Source organism: Callorhinus ursinus, unplaced genomic scaffold, assembly GCF_003265705.2.
Source record: "Callorhinus ursinus isolate GAN/ISIS: 27379988/994484 unplaced genomic scaffold, GSC_fseal_2.0 scaffold31, whole genome shotgun sequence".
In the NCBI taxonomy this organism is placed as follows: Eukaryota; Metazoa; Chordata; class Mammalia; order Carnivora; family Otariidae; genus Callorhinus; species Callorhinus ursinus.
The window spans coordinates 13,757,382-13,782,205 of record NW_027397093.1 but is presented as its reverse complement, the minus strand read 5'-3'; the positions used below and the strand labels follow the sequence as shown (position 1 = coordinate 13,782,205).

Genomic DNA, 24,824 nt, shown 5'->3' with positions numbered 1-24,824 from the left:
TTTGAAGATGGCAGCTGTCATGGGTTTTGTTTTATAGCATCTTGTACTTTGATGTGATCACTGAGTTTTCTGCATCGAGTGTGCCTGTTCGGGTCATGAGGGGGAAAAATGGACTATTTAGGAGGTGATAACGAGCACCTCTTTCCACCCCAGCTTGAGTCACCTCATGACACAGCTCTGTGCCCATGATCCTCTTCCTGAGTGCCTGGCTTCTACAACGGCGGCGGGAGATGTGCACACATAGCCCTGTGGCCTTCGCTCGGCTCTGGGGACCAGAAGCTTCTCAGGAAATGGGGGTTGAATGGAACAAACCCATCTTGCCGCTGTGCTGATGGGAAGGCTCTCGTTCCTGGGAGCATGCTTGCAAACCACTGTGCCTGGAAAGGTCCCTCCCGCCTCCGTCCACACTCCCTCCTCGGTCCTCATTCTTCTGGGTGTCACTTTAGGGAAAGTGCCTGTCATCTGCGGCTTCTTCAACTCAGATCTACCTACTCTGTGGGTCTGGGGGTGGGGCTGTGCCCCAGAAGCAGCGTACTGGGGTTGGTGTGGTGCATCTTTCCGGAGCATCGCCTGTCCTTGAAAATGAAGTGGGATGGCATGGAGAGGGGAGGCGTGTAAAGATACTGAACTCATAGTTCGTTTTAAACATTCTTTTATATAAAACCAAATGTAGATGGGTGATAGAGGAGGAGCAAAATTCTTCAAAGAAAATCTCTGCTTAAAGACGGGAGCCTTAGTGGGCCCCAGACTCTCCCCTGCTGTTTGGGGGGCATGACAGCAGCCCCTGAAGAGGTCTTCCCTTCCAGTCTTTCTTGTGGAAGCTTTTTTTCCCGGTGGGTGCGGGGCATAGCCGGTGTGTTTCTGACTATTGTGGGGATTGTCCCCGCAGTCCAGTGGCACTTCATTTCTAGGGCCCATGGAGGGGTTTCTATGGAATGTGGCAGCTCTTTTGGTGACTAGCATCCCCCATGGATCAGCATTGAAAGGCTGGATTTGTGGATGTAGGTATTTAAAGGGTCGTCCAAGAGGGAGGCTGCCTGCCTCTCTGGAATGTTCTTCCACAGGCTTACTCACTTTCTAGTGGCGGGGGTGAGAGGGTACCTAGAAGTCTCTTGGGGATGCTGCTGAGCTCTTTCCTCCCGTCGGGGTTGTGCCAGGGAATGCTTGTGGGCTTCTGGATTCATCTGGGTTTCTCCCCACACCCAGGCCTAGCATGGGGCTGGTGCAGAGGTAGGAGAGCAGGTGCCTAGTATATGTGGCTCAGTAAATGAACGAATGTTAGCAGCCTTTATCATCCTTAGAGGCTCTTTGGGTTCATTCCTCTGTTCATCAGCTATAGAGGGTGTGCACCCTCTGTGCTAGGCCTGGCCGCCATGCTCGCAGAGCGGAATTCGACAGAGGGATAAGTCAATGTCGCAGTAACGGGGGCCGGCCTGGATGTCTGATTAAGTCCCAGTGGAGGATTGAAGGAGGAAGGGGTGTCCCTCTGGGGACAGAGCAGATGCAGGAGGAAGCAAGAGCGGTTTTGGGGAGGTGGTGGCCCTTGAGCAGAGTCCCGAAAGTCTCCCTTTCCATTCCTTCACACACTGTTTCCTGCAGCTGATTTTTAGGAGATTCTGTTCTAACCCTATCCTCCCGGACATTGCTTTGTGGTGGAGGGAATATATTCGGGACAGGTGGGCCATTGAGGCAGAGGTGTGGCCACCACTAATGGACCAGGGCTGCTGGCCGGGAGAGTTCGTGAAGGCTGCTCTCAGGTGAGTGGTGCTGGCTCCGTCACCCTGTCTGTGACCCTGCCCAGCCCTGAGTGTGGGGTTCTCAGAGGCCTGTGGTGCAGGGAAGGTGGTGGGGTGGGATGAACATTGCTTGGCCAGTGCTGAGAGTGATGAGCCCTAGGCTGGACGTCCCCAGCCCGGTGAGCCCTCCAGCAGGCCCTGCTCTAGTTCCCTTTGGCTCTGGCTCTAGATTGTCTTCTGCAAACGCTAGCATCGATCGGCTTCTGGGAGCAACTCCTAGGACGTGGCCCCATTAAGGCTGAGCTTGGCAGTCACAGCAGGGACGTCTGTCTGGTGCAGTGGGGATTGATCCCTGGCTCTGGGGGAACCGTAGGAATGAGACAGGGCTCAGTGAGCTGGAAGACAGCTCTGTTCCTTTCTCCGGGCAGGGCCTGGGGCTGAGCTGGCCCCTACCCTCCTGGTTCCTCCCTTCCTTTGGCATCAAGATGGGGCAGCAAGCTCTGGCCTGAAAGGTATGAATTCAGTTTTTGTTCTTCACTGTGGCACTGGGCACAGCGCTGCCCCTCTCTAGGCCTTACTTCCCATCTCACTAATGAGAGGGCTTTGGAAAGATGGGTCCAGTGGGCTTTGGCTTGGGCAGTCCTGCTGGCTCAGTGTATCTCCGGGCCCTCAGATAACAGGCCAGGAGACCTCCCCTGAGTGTTGTCACCTCTGTGGCCCTGAGCCATTCAGAGGTTGATGTGGACTCACATGGTTGTTGCAGGGTACAGGCCTCGGACCGGCAGAGGCCAGGGCGAGGGTAAGTGTTGAAACAGCTTGTCCAAGGGGCTGGCCCTTTGCTTGCCATGTGGAATGGGGCGGCCCAGAGACTTGACCTGGCGGCTTGGCCCTCACTGGCCCTTTGCTTTCTGAACCTCAGTGTTCCAGCCTGCAAAATGGGGATGGGAGTCCTATCTTTGGATTCCATACCTAGAGTATTTTGTTACTGAAAGGAGAGCCTGTGTGTGGCCCGAGAATGACCAGTTGAGCTCTCCTGCCAGCCACAGCTTTGCGAAGGGGACAAACAGGTGCAGAGAGGAGCTGGGTCTAGTGGGCTGGTCAATACCAATGGTTTAGAGTCAGAGCCCAAGTCAGTCTGAAAGTGGCAGGAGGTCAGAGCTGTGGGCAGACCAACTTCCAGCTCTGGGGCTGATTATCTGGCTTCTGCTTAATGCGTGATGATGGGGAGCTCATGATCCTATAAGACGTGCTGTGGGGGGCGCCTGGGTGGCTCTCGTTAAGCAGCTGCCTTCGGCTCAGGTCATGATCCCAGGGTCCTGGGATCGAGTCCTGCATTGGGCTCCCTGCTCAGCGAGAAGCCTGCTTCTCCCTCTCCCACTCCCCCTGCTTGTGTTCCCTCTCTCGTTCTGTCTCTCTCTGTCAAATAAATAAATAAAATTAAAAAAAAAAAAGACGTGCTGTCGGACAGTTCTGGGAATGAAAAATTCTTCCTGATATGAATCTGAAATCTGTCCCTGGAACTCCCACCCATTGAGCCTAATTCTGACCACTGGAGCCTTACAGATTAATAATAATAATATATGATACACTATATATGTATAATACATATTATAATAACTATGTTTATTGAGTGCTCGAGGTAGTGTACAATGTGTTTTTTTTTTAATTTTTTATTGTTATGTTAATCACCATATATTACATCATTAGTTTTTGATGTACAATGTGTTTTAACTCATGTGTCTTCAAATTCCTTTAAGAATCGGAGTAGGGGTGGCTGCAGGCTCTGTGGGTTTGTAGTTTCTGCGAATTTTCTCTCCTGGGCTAGAGACTGTGACTTGGATTCACCCCAAACCTTCTGAGCCTTTCCATTCCCCACACTCCCGCCTCAGTTCCAGCCGGCGGCAGCGTGCTGGGGAGCCAAGTGGGAGGGCACAGATCCCTTGCAGAGGCTACACGTTGTGTCACTCTATCTCCTCCCCCATCTCCAGTTCCAATTCCCTCTGCCTGATGGTCTTTTTGAGGACCATCTCCCAGCCAGGGAAGACAGGAGCAAAATGAAGTCATTAAGTAGCTCTGCTGCTGCCCCCAGCCTGTTAACATTCAGGGCCCCCTTGTCCCTGTGCGTCTTGCTTCGGACATGACTATCTGTCTTGGCAGCCAAGCTGGCCTGGGAGGGGTCGAGCGAGGGCAGATCAAGGACTCAATGCCTGGTTGGGCTGGTGGCCTCGCCCCCACAGTGGCCCTGGCTGTCAGCAGCGAACGGCCACATGGTACCTTGAGGATGAGGGATGGATGCTTCCTGGGTGCTGTCTCCAGGTAACCTCCTGAATCCACTCTCACCAGTATGGCCCACGTCAAGGTCACCAGTGACCTCCAGGTGGCTAAAGCCAGTCCTTAATTCTCGGACCTGTGGCCTTTCGGCAGTTGGTCTTCTCTTCTAGGACATCAGCTTTCTGGCTGTTCCTTAGCCTCCAACATGCCTCCCGCACCCTTGAGTGTTGCAGGGCCTCAGGCCCAGCTCCTGTGTGCCTTCCCATGTCCGAGCCCTATCGCCGTCTCCTCTGGGCTCGTGGCTTCTGGTCCTGTCCATATGCTGACAAGTCGGAGGCTTCTACCTCCTTCCTGGGCCTCCTCACAGAAGACATTCCAGACTTGTGTGCCCGCCTCTGTGCTCAGTGTTTCCACCTGGGTGTCGGAAGGACTCTCAGCCTCAGTGCGCCCGGGCCGGACTCCCGCCCTTCCCCTGGACCCTGCTTCCCCTGAAGCCCTGCCCGTCTCAGCTACAACTGCCTCTCCCCCAGCCCTGGTTGCTCAGGCTAGAAACTTGGGGTTGTCCCTGCGTCTTCCCTTTCTCCCTCACCTCACATCCGATTCCTCAGCAAATCCTGTTGGCTCCATCTTCAAAATATTTCCAGAATCTTCTCACTCCTCACCCCTTTGGCTCCTGCCACCACAGTCTAGGCCTGTACTACCCCAGCAGCTTCTTAATGGTCTCAGGGGTCTCCCTGTCCCCTTGCCCTGCCACAGCCTTTCCCCACCCCTGCAGCCAAAGGGTCAAGGGGTGCTTTTGAACCCGAGACAGAGCCCCTCATGAGGTGTGCTTAAGTTCCCCATCCCACTTGGAATGAAAGCTGCATGAAGGCTGATGGCAGTCCAGCTCCCTGTCAGACCTTATCTCCTCCCCTCTCCCCTGCTCACTGCACTCCGGCCACACTGGCCCCCGTGCAGCTCTGTGAGCGTGAAAGGTGGGTTCCCACCTCAGCCCTGCGGTTGCTGCTCCTGCTACTTGGAACATGGTGAGCCTCCGCTGGTCGGTTTGGACGCTGCCTCCTCCCTGCAGCCTTCCTGGGTTTCTCCAGGCAGGGTTCAAGCGCTGCCTCCTTTGCTTTCTTTCCTCTCTGTTAGTCCCAGTCACAGTGCTCTGGTGGCTCCGTTGCTCATCTGCCTCCCCTGTTGCCCTGTCAATGCCTCCAGGTGGCCTGGACCATGTCGGTGTCCCCAGGGCCCAGCCCTGGGCCTGGCTTGTGCCTGGGGCTCAGGGCGCCTTGGGGAAGGAGTGAAGTCTGGAGCGTATGAGCATGTTGGTGGGGAGGGGGGGTGTTCCAACTGGCAGGGGCTTGAGCTGGCTCCATGCCTGCTCACCCTCCCTCCTGCAGTCTCAGGCCAGGTGCTCCCCTCCCAAGGGTGTCAGGAGCGAGGTGTTGGTGATGACAGGGATGGCTGCCCAGGAAGTGGGCCCGGGAGAGCATGTGCCCCAGATGGCACAGACGCTGCGCGTGCCTCTGCTTGCTAATGCCGAAGCTCCCCTCCCCCACCCCCGTGCCGGGGTTGTGTTTTTATCACCCCAGCAGCCTGCCAGGGCTGCATGTGGTGTATCTGCCGGGGACCCACAGGGCTGATGGAGGAGCTCTGTGAGGGGCAGAGGACGTCGAGTCCATCCACCTTGGCTGTGACCCTGATCTTCATACCTTAGGTCCTGGAGGGGGACGGTGTCCCTCGGAGCTAGGCACCAACATCGCTCCTTTTATCCCAGTTCTAAACACCGCCAGCCAAAAGCCTCCCGAGGGCCTAACGGACGGAGTGAGAACGCTTCATCACGGCCTGTCACCTACCACTCCCGCAGGCACCCTGACCTCCAGCCATGGGGACACACTCAGCACCCCAGTACCTCACCTCTGTCTCCCCACTGCGCCTTTCCCAGGACAGTCCCTCGGAAGGGAGTGCTCTTTCCCCTTCCTGCCTGGTGAATTCCTACTCCTCTTTCTAGGTGTAGCTCAGATGTCACCTGCCCTATGAGGCCGGCAGCTGCCCCCACAGCCACCCTCTCTCTGCTTTGTATTCGCCTCTCTACAATCTCTCAGCGAGTTCTCTCATGGTTATTTGTGTGTAACTCCCCATTGGCTGTTCATTTTTACTTACTACTTTTATTAATATCGACATTACAATTAATTATAATTTTAGTATTTCCGTATAATATAAGATGTGGAGCGATAACATCAGCTAGCATTTATTGACTGCCAGCCTCCTGCCAGCACCTCTGGTAAGGGTTCGCAACACCTGGCCTCCTGTAGACCCCACGGGGAGCCTCGGAGAGGCATCATCATCTCCATCCTGCAGCTGAGCGAGCTGGGCCTGCATGTGCTCTGTGCCAAGCACAGTGCGGGGTACAAAGAGGCCCTCGGCAGACACTGAGTGAGTTTAGAGGGATGAGCAAAGAAGGCAGGAGGGTGAATGGGTGCAGAAGGCTCGTGTTAAGCCCCCTCCCCTTGGCTCCCAGACCCTCCACGGGTCACCAGGGTCACTGCACATGGAGCTGACTTCCCCCAGCAGACCCCTCAGTACCCCCAAAGCATCCTGAGCCACAATTCAGGTGATAATGCCCACGCTAATCACCTGAGCGACTAAATTAGTCTTGTCAGGAGCCATTAAGGTGGGAGCTCGGGATTCATTAGGATGGATCAGGCCCAGGCAGTGCCTGGCACCGCGGCCAGTCGGCGCTGATTAATTTCCCTGCAAACTCCATCAGTGCCCAGCTGTTCCATCTGGACCCAGGGAGAGCAGTTTTCAGGTGGGCTGACCCCACGTTAGCCGTCTCCGTAGACGGAGGGGCAGGGTGCCGGCAAGCTTTGGGAACGGCTCCCGCAGGGAGTCCCTACTGAGCTCAGAGCGCGAGCTGCAGGAGGGTTGGCATGAATGGAGGGCCAGACCTGCGGGTACGGGGCTCGGGAGTAGACGTGGAGAGAGGTGCGTAGGACTGGAGTCTGGGAGGGGTTTTGGCCTCTCCTGGGACCATTCTCTGTACCTAGGGTCCTAGAGGAGGCTAGCCCTCCCCCCCGTGCCCCGCTCCCATTCTGTAAAGGGAAGAAATCATGTCTCAGGAGAGGATGAAGGAATCACAGGGTGAGAATGGTTTTTCTCTTAACCACAGAGTTCCTTAGAACTGACACGGAGGAGAGGAGGCCATGGTCCCCCAGAGGAGTTCCTTGGCAAGGGTCAGAGGCAAAGCCACAGGCTTTGCAGGGCTAGAGGGATGTAGATGTGGGGAGTCCAGCGAGAGGGTCGCAGATGTCAGGTGGGTGTGTGCTCTGAGCGTGGTTTGGGCTTTTCTGCCAACCACCTGTACAGAGGCTGTGTAGCCCGCTAGCTAGTAACAATACAGAACATATACAGTGTGTTAGAAGTAAGAATCATCTGTGGGTGAAGTCAGGGTCAGAGGTAGACACAGGGAGATGTCACAATCTATATTCATCATCTTCACTTTTACCCCCCACCGGAAGGACCCTCTGAAGGCCTGCTATGAACAATTAGAGCCTCCTGCAAAGGCAACTCGATGATCATGTCTTCGTCAAACGCTCCCCCTTTCCAGATGGAGAAACTGAGGCCCACGGTAGGGAGCTTGGCCAAGGGCCCCAGAGAGTTACTGTTGATTCCAGACTGAAGCCTGCCCTAACTCCACACCCCAGCTGCAGAAGGGGCTCTAGGGGACTCTGCCTATGCCGGCATGTGGCCCCTGTGGGCCTGGGGACAAAGGGTTTGGTCAACTGGGAGCTTGGGACTTGAGGTTTGGAGAAGAGGCCTCACAGCTGCCACAGTCTGGGGTAGAGTGCTTAAGGAGAGAATGTGAGGTAGCCCAGAGGCTCCCTGGGGCTGTTGGCATTGGAAGGGGGGTGGTGTGAGATTTTGGAGGGAAGGAGGTGACCCACCATCTGTCCAAATGATCAGACGCTGGGACCAAGGAACCTGGGGCCCTGGGTTCCCCGGTGACCTCAGAGTAGGGATGTTATACTGTTCCTTCTAGGAGCGGGAGCAGGGTGACTCACAGGATCCCTGGAAGGGCCTGGATGCTTCTGTGGCCTTGCCTCCTCTCTGTCTTTCTTCAGGGCAACATAGGCCCTCAAAGGGTATACGATTTTGGGGGGTCTTGTGGTCTGTAGCCACTCCCCTGAGACCTCTCCCTGGGCATGTCTGGAAGCTGCGGCAGCCCCGGCCGTGGACGGACAGCCCCTCAACACATGGGTGGATGCTGCCATAATAACACTAACGATAACGATGATGTACCACCTGCCATGTGGGCAGGCCGTTAATGGCCTGTGCTGGACACCTGTGCCAGGCCGTGCTTGGGGGTGGGGCAGGGACATGCACAGTCAAGGTAGCTGGGAAAACAGCTATCTTTCATTCCGCACTTATTCTGTGTCTAGGGAAGCACTTCATACACATGGCCCATTGAATCCTCATGACAGACCCAGAAAGTGGGCCCTATAACTACCCCATCTTACAGATGAGGGGGCAGAGGCTCAGAGAGGATAAGTAACTTGCACAGGCTCGCACAGTTTGTATGGGCTGGAAATTGGGCTTGAACTTATTGCTGCCTGACCCCAAGCTTGTGCACTAAACCACAACTTTGGGATTCTGTATGTGGGTCACTGCTTTGAAGGAGCCCCCAGTAGGAGTGGAGAAGGGGGCCCATGGGAAATGCCCAGCTCACCCCAGGCAAGTGGAAGGCGGGAGCCGCAGATGCTGCTGATGCTCAGAGCGGGAAGGGATTTATCCTGGGCACAGGGACAGAGAAGGCTTTATAGTAAAGGTGGCAGTGAGCAGTTGGGTCTTGACAGGCTGAAGCCATAGGAGAGGCATTTCAGAAGGTGATGAAGTAGGCCAGCCAACCATGGAACAAGCAATTTATGTTGTGTCTTGGATGGCAGAAATAGGTTGTTGTGGTTAAAAATAAAAATATTAACAGTAATTATTTAGTACTTGCGTCTTCCTCGTTAGGTTACCTGCATGGTCTCATTGAATCCTTGCAGCAGTGATGGGAAGTCTGTTCTATCATGATCCCCCTGGTGTAGACTCAGAGGTCAAGCAAGCTGCCCAAGCTCCCACAACAGTCAGGATTTGAATCCTAAGAGTTCAGGCTCTAGTATCCACACTTAATACCCTACTCTGCTACCTCTCAGGATAGTGTGGGCCTTTCCTCAACCTGTCACCTGGGAAAGGGTCTCAGTGGCCAAGGGTCCACCTAGGGTGAAGGCACAACTGCTCCAGGGAGAAGAGAGTGGCCAGCATGCTTGGTCTGAGCACACAGGCCCAGGACCGGGGCAGGAGCCTGGGTCCCAGCCTGGCTCTGCTCGTGCAGCTGAATGAGCTTAGGCAGGTCAGTTCCCTGTCCACACCTCACTTCCCCGCATTACTCAAAAGATGCTAATCCTTGCCAGACATACTACACAGAGTTGGGTCTCTTGCTAAAAAAATGACTGGGGAAGACAGACGAGCGTATGAGATTAACCAGGTTGCTTGCTCCTGGGCCCACGTCCTTTCCCAGTGACCGTCAGGGAAGGCAGTGGGGGCCTCGGCCAGCTGTGCTGTGACCAGGGGGCAGACACTCCCTCTGCGGGGAGCTGGTGGGCTGGCAGATGAGCCGTCGTCGGGCGAGGTTGTGCTGAGCTTGCAGCCACCTGGGAACACTTGGGCTCCCCGGGGGCCAGCCGAAAGGTGTGATTTACAAGAGCCACAAAACTTTGAGCTGGTTGGGGAGACTGTGCCGGGAGAGCTGGGTTTGAACTTGTTGTCACACCGCTTTTGCCCCGACTGTTCTTTACACGGCTCAGAGGACCTGTGAGCCTCACTGTCCAACTGCAGCTCAGCCCGGAATAGGAGCTCAAGGTGTTTTGTCAGGGAGGGTGTGCATGCCCGGGAAGGTTGGCCCTTGGTGCAGGGGGTCTCCCTTCGCATCCCCTCCCCTGGCGCCTGCCCCCTTCCTGTCCCCGAGGCGGTGTGCCAGGCACTGGGAGGGGACCCCGAGGCCTGGCTTCTGACCCCAGCTCTACCACTTCTTAGCTGTGTCACCTCAGGCAGGGTCTGTAGCCTCTCTGAGCCTCACTGTCCTCTTCTGGAAATGGGCCCGATCATCCTTGCCTCTCCAGTTTCACAGGGGGCTTCATGAAAGAGCTCTGAAAATAAAGTTCCTGGACAAATGGTGGACATTGTTTTTATTGAGCCAGTTGTCCTTAGTGCCTCCTCTTCCAAGAAACGCTCTGCTGTATCTTCAGCAAGTGTGGCCTGTATCACCAGCTACTTAGCCTCTCTCTGCCTCAGGTTACTCAGTTGGAAAATGGGATGAACACACTGCGTATACTCATAGGATAGTGGTGAGGATTGAGTAAGTTAACTTCAGGCATTTAGAACCGTGCTTGGGACTAATAGACGCTAACTATTATCGCTGTCATTTTCCCAACCAGGTAAGAAGCAGGTTGGGTTCAGGAATGATATCCTGAGTGGCCAAAACCCACTGTGTCTGACACATAAATATTTGCTATGGTTTTATGTGTTACTCTCCCAAAGGGCGTTTTCCCTTTCCAGGTGGGAGAGGCCCAGCGGTCCCTGGTCCCCCCTCCCAGCCTGACCGGGAGCCCACTTGGTGCAGCTGTCTGCCAAGAGGTGGTGCAGGTGCCAGGTGGGCCCTTGCAGCGGTGGGCCCCTTCCCTGCCGCACTGGGCGATGAGTGCCACCCACCTCCTAATGGGTGATTGGCCTCCTGCTACGGTTCCCCATTCGCCCCGGTCTGCCCGGAGCTCCTAGAGTCAGCCTGTTCCTCCTCACGTGACAGCCGCCCCTGAGTCTGCTCTGCTTGATTCTGGAGGTCCCTAGCTCCCAGGGTCAGCCCTCTGACCGAAGACAGACTTTGCCCACCTTCTCCCTCCCAGTCACCCTCCTGTCTGCCAGGTGCCACACAAAGGCTTTGGGTTTTGTGTTTTGACCGGCTAAAGCCATAGGAGAGGCATTTCAGAAGGTGATAGACCAGGCCAGCACGCCTGCTCATTTCACGCTCACGGTACCCTATGAAGGAAGTGGTTATTAAGCCCATTTTACACAGGAGGAAAACTGAGGCTTAGAGAGGTGGTCACCTCTCCAAGGCTCATGGTCACGAAGTTGCAGAGCTGGATTCAAACTTCGGTCTCTCTCCCTCGATAACCAACACTTTACCCTCTTTGCCGGGTGAGTAGATCAGAGTAGGTGAAGAGGAGACTCTTCCATCCGCAGGGCTGGTACAGGCTCCTCATCCATTGTCGCTGGCCTCTCTTGCTCTCCCCCACTCTGTCTGCATGCCACAGCGGATGCAACAGACAGGAGCTTCAACTCTGGTCCCCCAGGGGCCCCTTGCCGTCGGGCGAGGGAGAGGACGTGCCTCCACCGCCTCTCTCTGTCCCCACCCCCTGGTGTCCTAGCGCTGCTCAGGGACCCCACTTTCCTTGCTCTCTTGGCAGCAAGACTGTGCGGCCAGAGCCCCGGCGCTTCCGAGGATTGATTTGGCCTTTGAAAAGGATAATTCAAGATGAATATGCTGGCGTCCAACTGGAGTGAGATGGAGGGATTATTGAGTGTAGACCTTCTTCGCCGCATCAGCTGCTTTATGAGCTCTCTAGAGAAACCCCATGTTGTGGATAACTCAGCCTGACGGCCAGGGAGGTGGTGGTTGTCTCCCACTTCTCTCGGCGAATAGTGCCCGCAGCACCCAGGCACCCAGCTCACCCTGTCTGGTTGGCCCAGAAGCAGCTCCCAGCCTCTCTGTGAGCAGGTCGTCGTCCCTCCCACCTTGTTCATCAAGTGCTGCCCCAGGATGGGGCGTAAGGGCAGCGGTGCCCCCCTGCTGGGTCCCTGTGTGGCCCTCTGGCTCCGGGCTCCTCAAACAGGCTGGGTAGAGTGGAGGTGGGTGAATCAGAGCCTGCAGACAGATCTGTTTGATTTTTTTTTTAATTTTTTATTTATTTGTCAGAGAAAGAGAGAGAAAGCACAAGCGGGGGAGCGGCAGGCAGAGGGAGAAGGAAGAAGCAGGCTCCCTGCCGAGCAGGGAGCTCGACATGGGGCTCAATCCCAGGACCCTGGGATCATGACCTGAGCCAAAGGCAGATGCTTAACCGACTGAGCCACCCAGGTGCCCTGATCTGCTTGATTTCTGGCAGCCTGTCTCCCTTGGGGTCAGCCCAGCCTCAGCGCTAAGGAATATGACCTCCATAGCCTCGCAGATTCCCTGGCAGATCAAAGTGGATCTGTAGTGTGCGGACGCAGTATGCTACTGGGGAGGTGACCTCATGGGCTCGGCCTTGCTCAGCACTGACACAAGGGCATGAGGCCAGGGGCGCAAAGCCCCTTGTGGGGTCCTGGCCACTCAGGTCAGCCCTGGTCACCCTGGGTGTTTGTCCCTATCAGCCTCCCCTGCGGCACCTTGGTATTCTAGGGGATAGACCAAGTTGTAAACTCTTGGAGGGGCAAGGACCATGTCTTAAAGCCTTGTAGGTAGCTGGGGTCGCCTGGAATGGGCAGTAGCTGGACAGTGAGGATCTTCCTTCCCCTTTGGAGCATGGCATGGGGACTGGCCCCGAGTGTCTCTCCTTCTGTGTGTGATGACTTGTGTGTCTGTCCTGGTGCAAGAGCACATTCATCCTAGGTTTTGACAGCCTTAGGTCAGGAAAGCCTTTTCTGAGGGACAGGCATCCAGGGGCAATGGAGGGGAGACAGGTGGCGCAGCTTGGGGACAAGAGTGCTCAGGGGGCAGGAACGTCCCCGTGGCAGGGGTGCCCAGGACTAATTAACAGTCAGTGCCCTGGGCGGCGGGGGGGCAGGGCTGGTGCTGGCACCAGCATTCTGTTATTTTTAACCCGGTCCACATCTCGCTCTTGCCCTTCTCTGTGCCCCGTCACATCACAGGACTCGGAGTGATGGCAGGGCCAACGTGCAGAGCCTGTGCCAGGTTCTCTCACATCTGGTCCCCTGGACGAGACCTATGGGGCCACTGCTGTCCCCGCTTTATAGGTGAGGAGAAGTTTGTGCCCTGACTTGAAACGTCAGTGCCAAGGTGTGAACCCGGCAGTCTGATCCCCGGGGCACACTTGGCCGCATTCCCAGCTGTGTGCCTTTAGTAAACACCCTTAGCTCTTGAGGCCTCAGTTTCCCCATCTTGTAAACTGAGGCCAGCGGGCCTCTCCCATCGTTCTTTCTCTCTCCCCAGTAGTTCAGAACCCCCTGGAGGGCTTGTTACCACACCCCCCGAGTTTCTGATTCAGTAGGTGGGCCCACGTGGGGCCTGCAAATTTGCATTTTCCACAAGTTCTCAGGTGATGCTTCTGATGGTCTGGGGACCCCACTTTGAGACCACCACCCCCACCATGTTGCTCCCCAGCCCCTGGAACTGGCTGTGAGTCCTCCATCCAGGCCTGCCCGTCATACAGCCCCAGCGGCGGCCGCCCGATGGACACCGCGTGGGGCTCCCCGGCACCGCCCCTCGCCAGGCTACTTGTGTGGCAGGGCCCCTGCCTGCGACAGCGCTGGCTCATCCTCGGGAGACAGAGGTGTGAACTGAGAGGGGCCCAGGGCGGAGGGAGGAGCAGGAGAGCCCAGATGTGAGATGCCCCGTGCGGCCGTCCCCCAGCCCCGCCTTCGGCGTTTACACAGAGTGGCCCTGCGACGAACATAATTACTCCTGACGGCCTTCATTAAAAGCTTTACAGTGAATTAAGGAGAAGGGAACCACTCCCTCCTCAGGCGCCCCCCCCCCCCCCGCCCCACCAGCTGCTTCGAGGGAGCCCTGCCCAAGGAGGTGTGATCTGGTGGAAGGGGCAGGTGTTTCAGGGCCCGAGCAGGGAGGAGAAGGAAGAGGAGGGGCGCATGGCTTCTGAAGCCAGTGAACCCCCTGTCCTCTCCGCCATCAGCAGCCAAGCCATCGGTCACCAGCTCTCGGCTGAGCACTCTCAGCATGGTGTGAGGACCCGTGAGCTGCGGAGGGAGGAACTGGGAGCCCTGGCTCTACCCCGGGCGTGCCAATGCCTCGAGCAGACCCTTCACCTCTGGGAGCCTCCATTTTCTCATCTCTAAAATGGGGCTGGTCCCGTGCACTTTGCAGAGCTGCTTGTTGTGGAGGGAAGTTCTGAACCTGGTGAGCACAGGGCCTGGCCCCCCAGGTGCTCAGTGGCGGGGATGGTGACTCCTGTCCCACCTGGGGAACCTCACCTGTCCCTGCATGCACAGGTGCTTTCTAAAAAACAAAAGACTGTTCAGATGTTGACAGTCCAAGGACCCCCCGAGCCTGGCTCAGTCCCTGCCTCACTCTTAGAGCGCATCAGATCTGAGGGTGGACACCTCTCCTGCCTAAAGGCCAATTTAGGAAAATTAAAATGTTTACCAGCTGCATTTCCCTCTGTCCGTCCCGGGGGGCGAGGGGTAGGGGAGGAGAATATATATTTTTACAAGAGGATTACCCACCCTATTGACCCGAAACGTGGCCATGGGAAAAGTGGCACTGCTTTTTAGCTCCGAAAAATACAAATATCGAAGTCTATTTGAGAAATGGCCGTAAAGAGGCTGTGTCCTGAGATTAGACCAGGGGCTACATCGAGAAGACAGGCTCTGCCTGGGAGCCGCAGGGTGCTGTCCCTGCTCCAGGCTGGTGTCATCCAGCCCATATGTCATCCCTCATTAGGAGGGATGACATATGGGCTGTGGCATATGACGTGTGACATTTGCCCAGCACAGAGCCTGGCACACCATCCACGCTGGTGAGCCCCCACCTGCCCTCCCCCGTGTGGCAAGAAGGGTTGCCTTGGGCGCCTGGATGGCTCAGTCATTAAGCGTCTGCCTTCGGCTCAGGTCATGATCCCAGGGTCCTGGGATCGAGTCCGACATCGGGCTCCCTGCTCCGCGGGAAGCCTGCTTCTCCCTCTCCCACTCCCCCTGCTTGTGTTCCTGCTCTTGCTGTGTCTCCCTCTGTCAAATAAATAAACAAAAAACCTTAAAAAAAAAAAAAAGGGTTGCTTTTCCTTTCCAGGTGTTTTCTCTCCATTCGGGTGCCATGAAAAGAATGATGAGGAACAAGGACAGGGGGGTGTTCCTTCCCTTCCAGCCCCGTTCCGCACCCTGGGTAGCGTCCCTTTCGCAGCCTCCCCTATCGGGCTCTGGGGGAGGGGGAGGAGTGGCAGGGAAAGCAGGACTGAAGGTGAAGGAAGTGTGCATTCTCTCACCAGCCAGCTTTCCTGCCCGGAAATCGGGGTGTTGGCTCTCTTGTGAGCAAGTGTCAGTGGGGGTACAGTTCCCCAGTGTGTCCCAGAGCCAGGATCCTCGAGGTCAAAGGCATCGTGACGTTAGAACTGCTCCGTTTTGCCTGAGGTTTTTGTAGTGAGTTCCCCATTCTCTGCCCCTTTGCTTTCACTGGGCAGTGTCCTGCCGTCAACAGATCAAAACCCAGGGCTGCTGGGCTCTCTTTCATTGGGCACTTCTTTATGGGGAAGTCCTCTTTAGAGGCCTCCCCAGAATATTTAATTTAATGCATGGATTACTTACTCTCTGTCCGTGACGGCTGTGAGCTCTTTCCAGCCTCATAACGTTCCTGGGAGGAAGGTGCTATCATTATCGTTACTGTTTCATAGGTGGGGAAATGGGCAGACAGTTGCAGTGACTTGCCCAAGATCACACAGCTGGTGAGCAGGGGTGGAGCTAGTATTTGAACTTGGGTGGTTTGGCACCAGCGACTGGCCTCTTAGTGTGCTCTGCTACCTCTGGATAAGAGTAGTGATGGTGGTAATAATGGCTTCTGTTTATTGAGTGCCTACGAGGTACCAGTCTGCACATGTTATTGCAATCCAACCTTCATTATCACCCACTGGGGGAGGGGTAGTTAGGTCTCTGTGTAGCTGATGGGGAAGCTGAGGCTCAGAACAATGAACTTGCCCCTGGTCGCAGAAGTCATAAACAACTCAGGGCAGCCCATCGGTGAGCCTTAGGAGATGGTCCAGGGGTCACTCCTCCAGCTGGTCCTGCTGCATCCCCTGTATACTCTGGCTCCAGAGAAGAGGGGGTCTTCTGAGCCCCGCCGATTGTCTGTAATGAGGACTTTTCTCATCTGGAAGTAACTCCACTCAGCCCCACGGTGCCGCAGCCTGGGCAGGTGATTCCTCCTAGGAATCATCAGTAGTTCTGGGTGATGCCAAGAGCGTGAGGAATGAGGCTTGGGGAGGAGGACAGTGCGGGACAGCAGGACCTCTCCTGGACAACTGATGGTCGGCCCCGGTCATGTGTCCCGCATGCCCCTCTGTTACATTAAAAACCAGTGCTGGGAAAGTAAGTTACTTAAAGGGCTGCTCTAACCTGACACTCCTGAATTCAGAGCCCCCCCTTCCCTCCTGGCCTTCTGACTGTGCCTGATAGTATTAGTAAGAGCGGTCACTTACGGAGGGCCAGTGAGATGCCCCGACTGTATATGCCTCATCTCCTTTGGTCCTCACAACAACTGAGGAGGGCCTATAATCAGTGTAAGATGCTACAAGCGTACAAGGATAGCACTACATTATCCCAAACGGCAACCACCAGACATGTGGTTATCTAAATGTCCGTTAATTACAACCTCAGTGGAAACACAAAACTCACTTTCTCATCCACACGGGCCACATTTCGAGCATTCAGTAGGCACGTGTGGACGGCCTGCTGCATGGGACAGCAAGGATCTTAGAGGATGTTTCTGTGGTTACTGCGAATTTGGTCGAACAGCGCTGGTAGAGAGTATCTCGGCTTTTCACCTGAGCCACTGACACTCGGCAGCCTGCCGGTTGTCACTCAGATGGGGACAGGCAGCCCCCACAAGGGAACACCTGGGCTCTAGACCACCGTGGTCCGTGCCTGCTCATCACCCCCCTGACTCTAAGGGCAAAGAACATTCTCCCCAGGGAACAGCTGGAGCACTTTAGGCATAGAGAAGCAGTGTGACCTACTCAAGGTCGAGAGGCTGGAGTCCATGGGGTAATGGAAGCCGAGGGCCCGGAGTCATTGAGTGCCCCCCAGCTCTCCGGACCCCCAGCCGGGCCAGCTCCGAGCCTGAGCTGTGGGCGATGGGCCCACCCGCTATCCAGAGGCAGCCCTGCTGCTTATGAATTTTTACAGCTGTTTACCTGATGTCGTTCCGTCCAGGAGTGAAATAACTCTCCCCACGGCCACTATGAATTCTTCGCTTCCCTGGGAAAAAAAACCCAGCCCCTGTGATTGGAACATTGTCTGCAGTCCTGTCAGGTAGCCAGCGGTGAGTGACAGGTGAGAGAAAGGGAACGGCTGAAAGCCATTACCCTCTTACTTCAGCGGACTTGGGAAAATAGTCATAAATTAGTGCCGTGTGCCAAACGAGGGGAGAGGAAAAAACACAAAAAATAAAAAAGCCCTCCTCCCTGAGAAAGTCATAATTTTCTTCCCAAGGGCGGGAGGAGTAGGCTGTTCAGAAGGGAACGTGTCAGTGGAGGCTGCATGTCGCCCCCGCCTTGCTGGCTGGCTCCCGCTGCCACACCCTGGGGACGGAGTCAAAGCGGGATGGTCCATCAAGCAAGAGGGACTTGGCTTCCCCACCCCCGTCAGGGACCACCTCCTGCAGAGGCAGCTCCTCCGAGTGTGTGTGTGTGTGTGTGTGTGTGTGTGTGTGTGCCTGTGTGTGTTCCTGCCCGCAGACGTGTGCTTGTGCACATGTCCCAGCCTCTCCGTGTGCACGAATGCACGTGTGCGTGCACCGACGTGTCTTTGCAAGGAAGTGTTCTGCATGTGAACACACCTTTGTCTTTGTGTTTGTGTAAGAGTGTGTGACTACATGTTGTGTTTGTTGCAACCTACATGGAGAATCTGAGCCCACTGATGAGGCAGAGTGAGTGAGGTGTGTGTGTGTGTGTGTGTGTGCCCACAGAATTTCAGACCACCTCGGAAGCTGCTATTTATTACGATGTTGGAATCTGGGGGACAGCAAAAGGATGGCTTGCCAGCCCTGTAGGGGTGCGTGCGCTCTGGGGTTATTACTTAAAGGACGTTGGCTGTGTTTTTCTTTGTGCCAAAGTTGTTTCTTTGTGGAGGATGGTAGGAGGTTTGAGGAGGGGGTGAGGCAAAATGGTTGAACGAGCCCTTTTGGAGACTCCAGAGGAAGAGAGAGAGAGAGAGAGAAGGATCTCCAGGGTTTGGGCTGCTGGGAAAGGTCATTTCATTTCAGCAAGTGAAGCTTACAAACAGAAAAGTGTGAACTTGAGTAAGAAATCTTGTGGGTAGAGAATGTATTACACCAGTGGTTCTCAGACTTTAGCGGGCACCGGAATCCTCTAGAAACAGATGATGTTTGAAACAGATGATGGGACCCCGGCCCCAGAGTTTGATTCAGCAGGTCTGGGTGGAGCCTGAGAATCTGCATTCCTCACCAGCTTCCAGGTGATGTTGATGCTGCTCCGCTGGGGACCACTCTCTGAGAATCACCGAGGCATGCCATTCACAAAGTCCCTTACTGAATCCCCAGCACCACAAAGTGTGTGAGGTGGGCGAGGAGGTAGGATGTGCAGTGGTTAAGAACATGGGAGCAGACTGCTGGGATTCAAAGCCTGACTCGCTCCCACACCGCCTGTGTGCCCTTGGGCAAGGGACCGAACCTGTCTGTGCTTGGGCTTCCTCATCCTGAGATGGGGATGATGGTGCTATCTACCACGCCAGGCTGGCGTGCAGAAGCCTGGTGTAAGTAAATAGCTTGGAACAGGGCCCGGTACCCAGCCAGCACCACCCGTGTTGGCTAATGTTATTCTCCTCACTTTGCTGATGAGCACACTGAGGGTATGTGGCCTCCCCAGGTCACACTGCGAGTTAAGGAAGAGTGGGAATGAGACCCAGCCCGTCTGACTCCACTCTGTGCTCCTCCATTCTTCTTTAGTGGGGCCCCTCAGTTCCAGAGGCCTCTGTGTCCTGCCCCCGCAGGCTTGTTTCCTGAGCCTCCTTTCAGAGTGGGGGGAAGCAGACCTTTACGTCTTCCCCCTCAGAGAGGAAGTAGGGCTGGACAAACCCTGCCTGACAGCTCTGACCTCTGCCCCAGCCCTCCTGCTCCCCACTGCCCCCCTTGACTTGCTCCCCAAGCTCTGCCAGCATGGCTCACTGCCCTGCCTGGCCCCGCGGCTGCATCATACCAAACTTGCACCTGGCCTTGGGCGGCTGGGTCAGGGGGATGGAAGGCAGAAAGGTGTGGGAAATCATGATGCACACGTATGTTTTTGTGCGTGTGCACGTATCTGTACACGTGTGGACACCCTGCCGTGGTTCGGAAGCCTTGGGCTCCGGGCAGAGGAGCAAGCTGCTAGAGGAGTTTGTAACAGGTGGTCAGCAGCTCACTGCCCACAGGACCTTCTGGGGAACAGACTGGGGCCTTTCTGAGAGGCAGCATGCCCTGGCCAGAGAAGCAGGGAGGGCAGGTAGCTGACTTGGAGGGGCAGGTGCCCCGGGGTTCCCATGCACTGAGTCTGGGATGGTCCTGAGCATGGGAATTTGGGGCAGGTTCTCCCACATTGCTGATGTGCACTGTGGCAAAGGGACCCAAACTAGAGAGCGAATCTCTGCCCTGAAGAAATGAGATTCCCAGGGGAACTGCACGGTCTCGAAGTGAGCATCTCCAGCATTCCCTGGGCTTGCACTCAGCTCCACGGTGCTTCCTGAGCACTTCGAGCCCTGCAGATGTGCAGCAGGCCCAAGGGCCCCAGCCTGCCAGGGATTCCATCAGAGTGGGAAGGTCAGACACTTCTCAGCCACCTGGGAGCACGGAGGCCGAAAGGGATGGGGGTGGTGCAGGAGAGAGGCATGCCCTCTGGGAGGGGCCCAGGCACTGCAGTCGGACCCCACATCTCTGCTGGACATCTCCGCAGATGCCCCTGGGATGCACTATGGGTCTTTCCCGAAGATGAAAGGAGCACTGTGTGTGGCTCAGCATGCAGCCCCAGCACCTGGACGAACGCTGTCCCGAGTCAGCCTCAGGCAGGAGGGGGATTTGAGGCAGGTCTTGGTGGATGCTGGGCAGAGCCTCAACAGGCAGAGAGGAAGAAGAGAGGCAGACTTGGAGGCAGGACTGCCTGGGGGTCCTTGCAGAGCCCAGGGTCCTCTCGCTGCCTGCCTCCTGGCAGACACTCTTCATTTGGGGGGACCGTCAGGCAGCATCGGCCACTCCTTCTTTGGGCTCCTGGATTGTTTCTGTGTGACCTCTGTGTCACACTGAGTACCTTGGGTTTAGCCATTAGTTCCTTGTCCATCCTCAGGCCTCCCCGCAAGGTGCTATCCTCCAGGGAGGGACCCCGACTCCATCATCCTGGTCCCCCTGCTGCCAGCTCAGAGCTGGGCCCAATCATTAAGCTCTCTGCTGAGCCTGACATGTGTCCCTTTTTATTTACCTTTCCCTCCTCCATGCTCCTTTGCCCCTGCCCCCTCTCCTGTCGCTGCTCAGCGTTCTTCTCCCAGATGTCCTTACCTTCCCGTGGGCCCTGTCTCCCTGCTCCCCAGGACCTCTGGCCAGCGCTTTTGGTGGCACCAGAGAAAGGAGGGCTATTGTCGCCCAGAAAGGGTGCTCTGCTGTAAGACCGATGTCCTCTGCCCCGAGCAGTGGCATTCATCCCAGCCCTGCCAGGCAGGCCAGGCCCAGTGCAGAGGCCTCCCTCCTCCCTCCTCCCTCCTCCCTCCTCCCATCTTCTGTGTTTCATCCTACAAAGGTCACAAGCAGAGCTCTGGGCTTGGCACTAAAGGAGTTTTAAGTTTATTGTTAATATTAAAAGGAATTTTCAATTTGGGTGGAGGCCCAGCGATCCACCTGCACGTGAAGATTTCAGGAACCCAGAGGGTCTGTCGCGGGAGTTTACGATGGAGCCCCAAATAAACGGCAGCCACAGTGAAGACATTCAGAGAGGGCTCATCACTCACACGGAGTAACAGTGACAGCAGTGGTGCGGAGCAGTCATTGAGCACTTACTGTGGGACAGGTCTCCGCTGAGACAGTGATACCTCTCTGTGGTCCACGCCAGGGAACTGAAGTGCCGTGACGCCCCCGGGCCGGTTGCCCAGGTAGGAGGTGGAGCTGGGTGGGCCTGGCACGTGGTAAGCACTTGATGAGTGTCACCTCAATGATTGAATGAGGAGGTCTTTAGACAGGTGCCTCCAGGAGGGACGAGGAAGGTCAGCCTGCTGCCCCCCCTTCCTCCATGGCCACCCAGTCCATCCTCCACCCCGCAGCTCCAGCAGTCATTTTAAAATATAGATCAGCACAACCCTTCCCTGCTCACAGCCCTCCCCCGGCTTCCCCTTTCAGTTAGACTAAGCCCAGACTGTTCCCTTGGCCTGCAAAGCAACATGACCCCTGACCCTCCCACCCCCACCTCCAACTTCTTTTTCTATCACCCTCCTCCCTGCTCACTGTTCCAGCTGCCAGACTTGCCTTTGGTCTTTTGGACAAGCTAAGCATCTTCCCACCTCAGGGTCTTTGCACTTGCTGCTCCCTCCATCTGGAACACTCTTACCCTGGGTCTTCATAGAGAGATTGCAAAAACTGGGACCTCCTCATTGCTCATTTCTCTGGAAGGCTTTGCTGACCACCATCTCTAATATGGCCCACACCTATCTCCCTTCCCTTTCTCCCATTACCCTGTTTTGTTTACCTCTTGATACCTAACATCCAAAAGTATTCATTGTGTGTTTATTGTCTGCCTCCACCCTCCCCACCCCCACATCTGGCTCCATAAAGGCAGGGACTTTGTTCTTCAGTGCGGGGTCCCTGGTGCATAGTTGGGGGCATGGGACAGAATGAGACTTCAAAAGGCATTTAATAAATGAATGAGTGAATGAATGTCAGGGTGGATAGATCTTTAGCTTAGAGGAGAAACGATGGCATTTGGGTGGGGGGATACTGTAAGCAGAGTCAGCTGAGAGAGACCACAGAGTGGCCTCCTGTGCCCGGAGGAGAGTGAGTCAGCTGATCCAATTGCAGGAGAGGGGCTTGAGGGAGGGAGTCATGGCAGAAAAGATGGTGTGAAAAGGCATGGTCCCACTGTGCAGGCCCTGAGGCCAGATCCTCATTACTTGGCCTGGAGCCTAGGTAATGGTGAGCTGTTGTAGGTCTTTGAGCATGATAAATGCAGAGTCTTTGAAGCATTGCTCTTGTGATGTCATTCTTCAGTACCACAACCATCAATGGCTCCCACTGCCCACACATCAATCCCAGGCCCCTCGGTCTACCAGACCAGGCCATCTGTGATTGGATTCACGACCCTTCTGGCCCGTGTGGCTCCTTGGTTCCCCTCAAAAGATCTGTCGTCATCCCCCTCCGTGCTCTCTGGGCTGTTGTGTCCCACAGGTCCAGGGGGCGTCAGTTTGTGCAGCGTAGTGGGACTGCACTTATCCTGTGCTTTTCAGTTCATGTCGTCCCTGCAAGGCTCTCCTCCACAAAGCCCTCCCTGATCCACCCCTGGAGGCGGTTTCCTTTGCCGGTGGCTTCCCGGAGCCCGGGAGCCCCCTGTTCGGGGCATTCCCATACCTTCCCTTGTTAATGGTGGTTTTTGTTTCTCTTACCTGGAACACTGGTTCCCTACAGAGTTGCCACAAGCCTCTGCGCGGGGGCAGGCGGGAGGGAGGCAGGGAGGCAGACAACTGGGTGCTCGGCCTCTCCTCCTCACCCTCCCAGAACATCTTCCTCCTCAACAGTCCTCACAGAGGCTGCCCTCGGCCTTCAGGACTCCCTCTCCCCTCACACTGGCTCTCAAGGTGCTTCTCTGTGGGCCTGAGGAAAGCCAGCAGCCCCCAGGAACCCCAAAGCAGACTCATGTCCCTTCCATCCGGAAACACAGCCCTCCTGGACCCAGTGTCTCCCTCCACCAACTCTCCTTCCTTTTTTGTACCTAGGCGCCTTTAGAAAAACAAACTTTTCTATAACATTGTTAAGGGATAATTGACATAAATGAAAAACAACACCATTTCAAGTGTATAACTGATCATTTTGAGGTATGTTATCTGCCCTTGAAACCATGACCACCGTCAAGAGAGTGAACATATCCATCACCCCAAAAGTTTCCTCTCACCCCTTTGAAATCCTTCCTCTGCACCCTCCCCTTACCCTGGTAACCACTCCCGGGAAACCAGTGACCTACGCCTGTCACTAAAGATTAGTTTACATCTTCCAGAATTTTCTGTGAATGGACTCACACCACGTGTAGTCTTTTTGTCTGTCTTCTGTCTACCGGCATCGCTGATCCGTTCGAACTGTCGCACACATCCACGGTGCATTCCTCTGTAGCAATGAGTCATGTTCCATTGTAAAGATACACTGCAATGTCTCTCTCCATTCACCTATCGCTGGACATCTTGGTGGTTTCCGGTATGCAACTTTTCCAAATAAGGCTGCCATGAAATCTGTGTGCTCTGGATGAACATACGCTTTTATTTCTCTTGGGAAAACATTTGGGAGTGGGATGGCTGGGTCGTGTGTGTGTTTAACTTCCCGAGAAGCTGCCGAACTGTTTCTCAGAGTGATTGTACCATTCCACACACACACACACACACACACACACACACACACCCATCAGCAGTGTGCACGAGTCCCAGCTGCTCCAATCTCCAACACTTGGCATGGGGAGGTCTTTTTATTTATTTATTTATTTTTTTAAGATTTTATTTATTTATTTGACAGAGAGAGACAGCTAGAGAGGGAACACAAGCAGTGGGGTGGGAGAGGGAGAAGCAGGCTCCCTGAGCAGGGAGCCTGATGTGGGGCTCAATCCCAGGACCCTGAGATCATGACCTGAGCTGAAGGCAGCCGCTTAACTCACTGAGCCACCCAGGCGCCCTATTTATTTATTTTTTAGTGGTGGCGAAATACACATAACAAAATTTACCCATCTTAACCATGTTTAAGTGTACTAATTCAGTGGCAGTAAGTAATTCAGTGTTGTGCAACCATCACCACTGTTTCCAGAACATTCTCAACACCACAAACAGAAATTCTGTTCCCATTAAACCGTAATTCTCCATTCTCCCCTCCTTCCAGCCTCCAGTAACCTCCATTATGGGAGGCGTTTTTTATCTTAGTCATTCTAGTAGGTGTGTGGTGGTTGCTCATTGTGGTTTTAATATGCATTTTCCTAATAACTAATGATGGTGAGCATTGCTTCATGTGCTACTCTGGTGAAGCGATTATTCAACTCTTTTGGCCATTTTTGAAAAACAAGTTTTCTTATTATTGCATTTTGGGAGTCCTTTATATATTCTGGATGGGGGTCTTGTATCAGATGTATGATTTGCAAATATTTGCTCCCAGGCCGTGGCTTGTCTCCATTCTCTTAGCACCAAGTGTCTTTTGGAGAGCCGCAGTTGTAATTGTATGTGCTGAGCAGCCAGGCTCTTTGACGTGGTGGGCTACACTTGCTTGCTCTTGACCTCAGGCCCTCGTTTACCCCCTGCCCTTTGCAGCCCTGCTGCAGCTCCCACACATCACTGATGGGGCTCACACTAAGGCCAGCCAGTGGTCTTGCCCTTGCGCTTGCCCAGCCCAGCAGGTGGTTTTCAGACCTTACCTCCCAGACTCTCTGCTGTATTTGACCTTGTGGGTACTCAGACCAAACTCACTGCTCTTCGGCCCCTGCTTCTCTCCTACCTCTGGGACGGCTCCTTCTTGGTCTCCATCCACCTAACTGTAGTGCTTCCTAGGAATGTGCCCGTTGCCCTCCTTCACGTGCTCTCCGTGGGGGGACCTCCCTCTCCATTCGTCCCATGATCACCCCCAAACCTGTGATACTCAAATCA

General features: G+C 55.2%; 1 protein-coding gene across 1 annotated transcript in view; it reads left to right on the top strand.

Moving 5' to 3' along the window:
- CDH23 (cadherin related 23) overlaps window positions 1-24,824 on the top strand; it is a 407,397-nt gene that overhangs the window by 53,072 nt on the left and 329,501 nt on the right. The gene's annotated exons all lie outside the window — the stretch shown is intronic.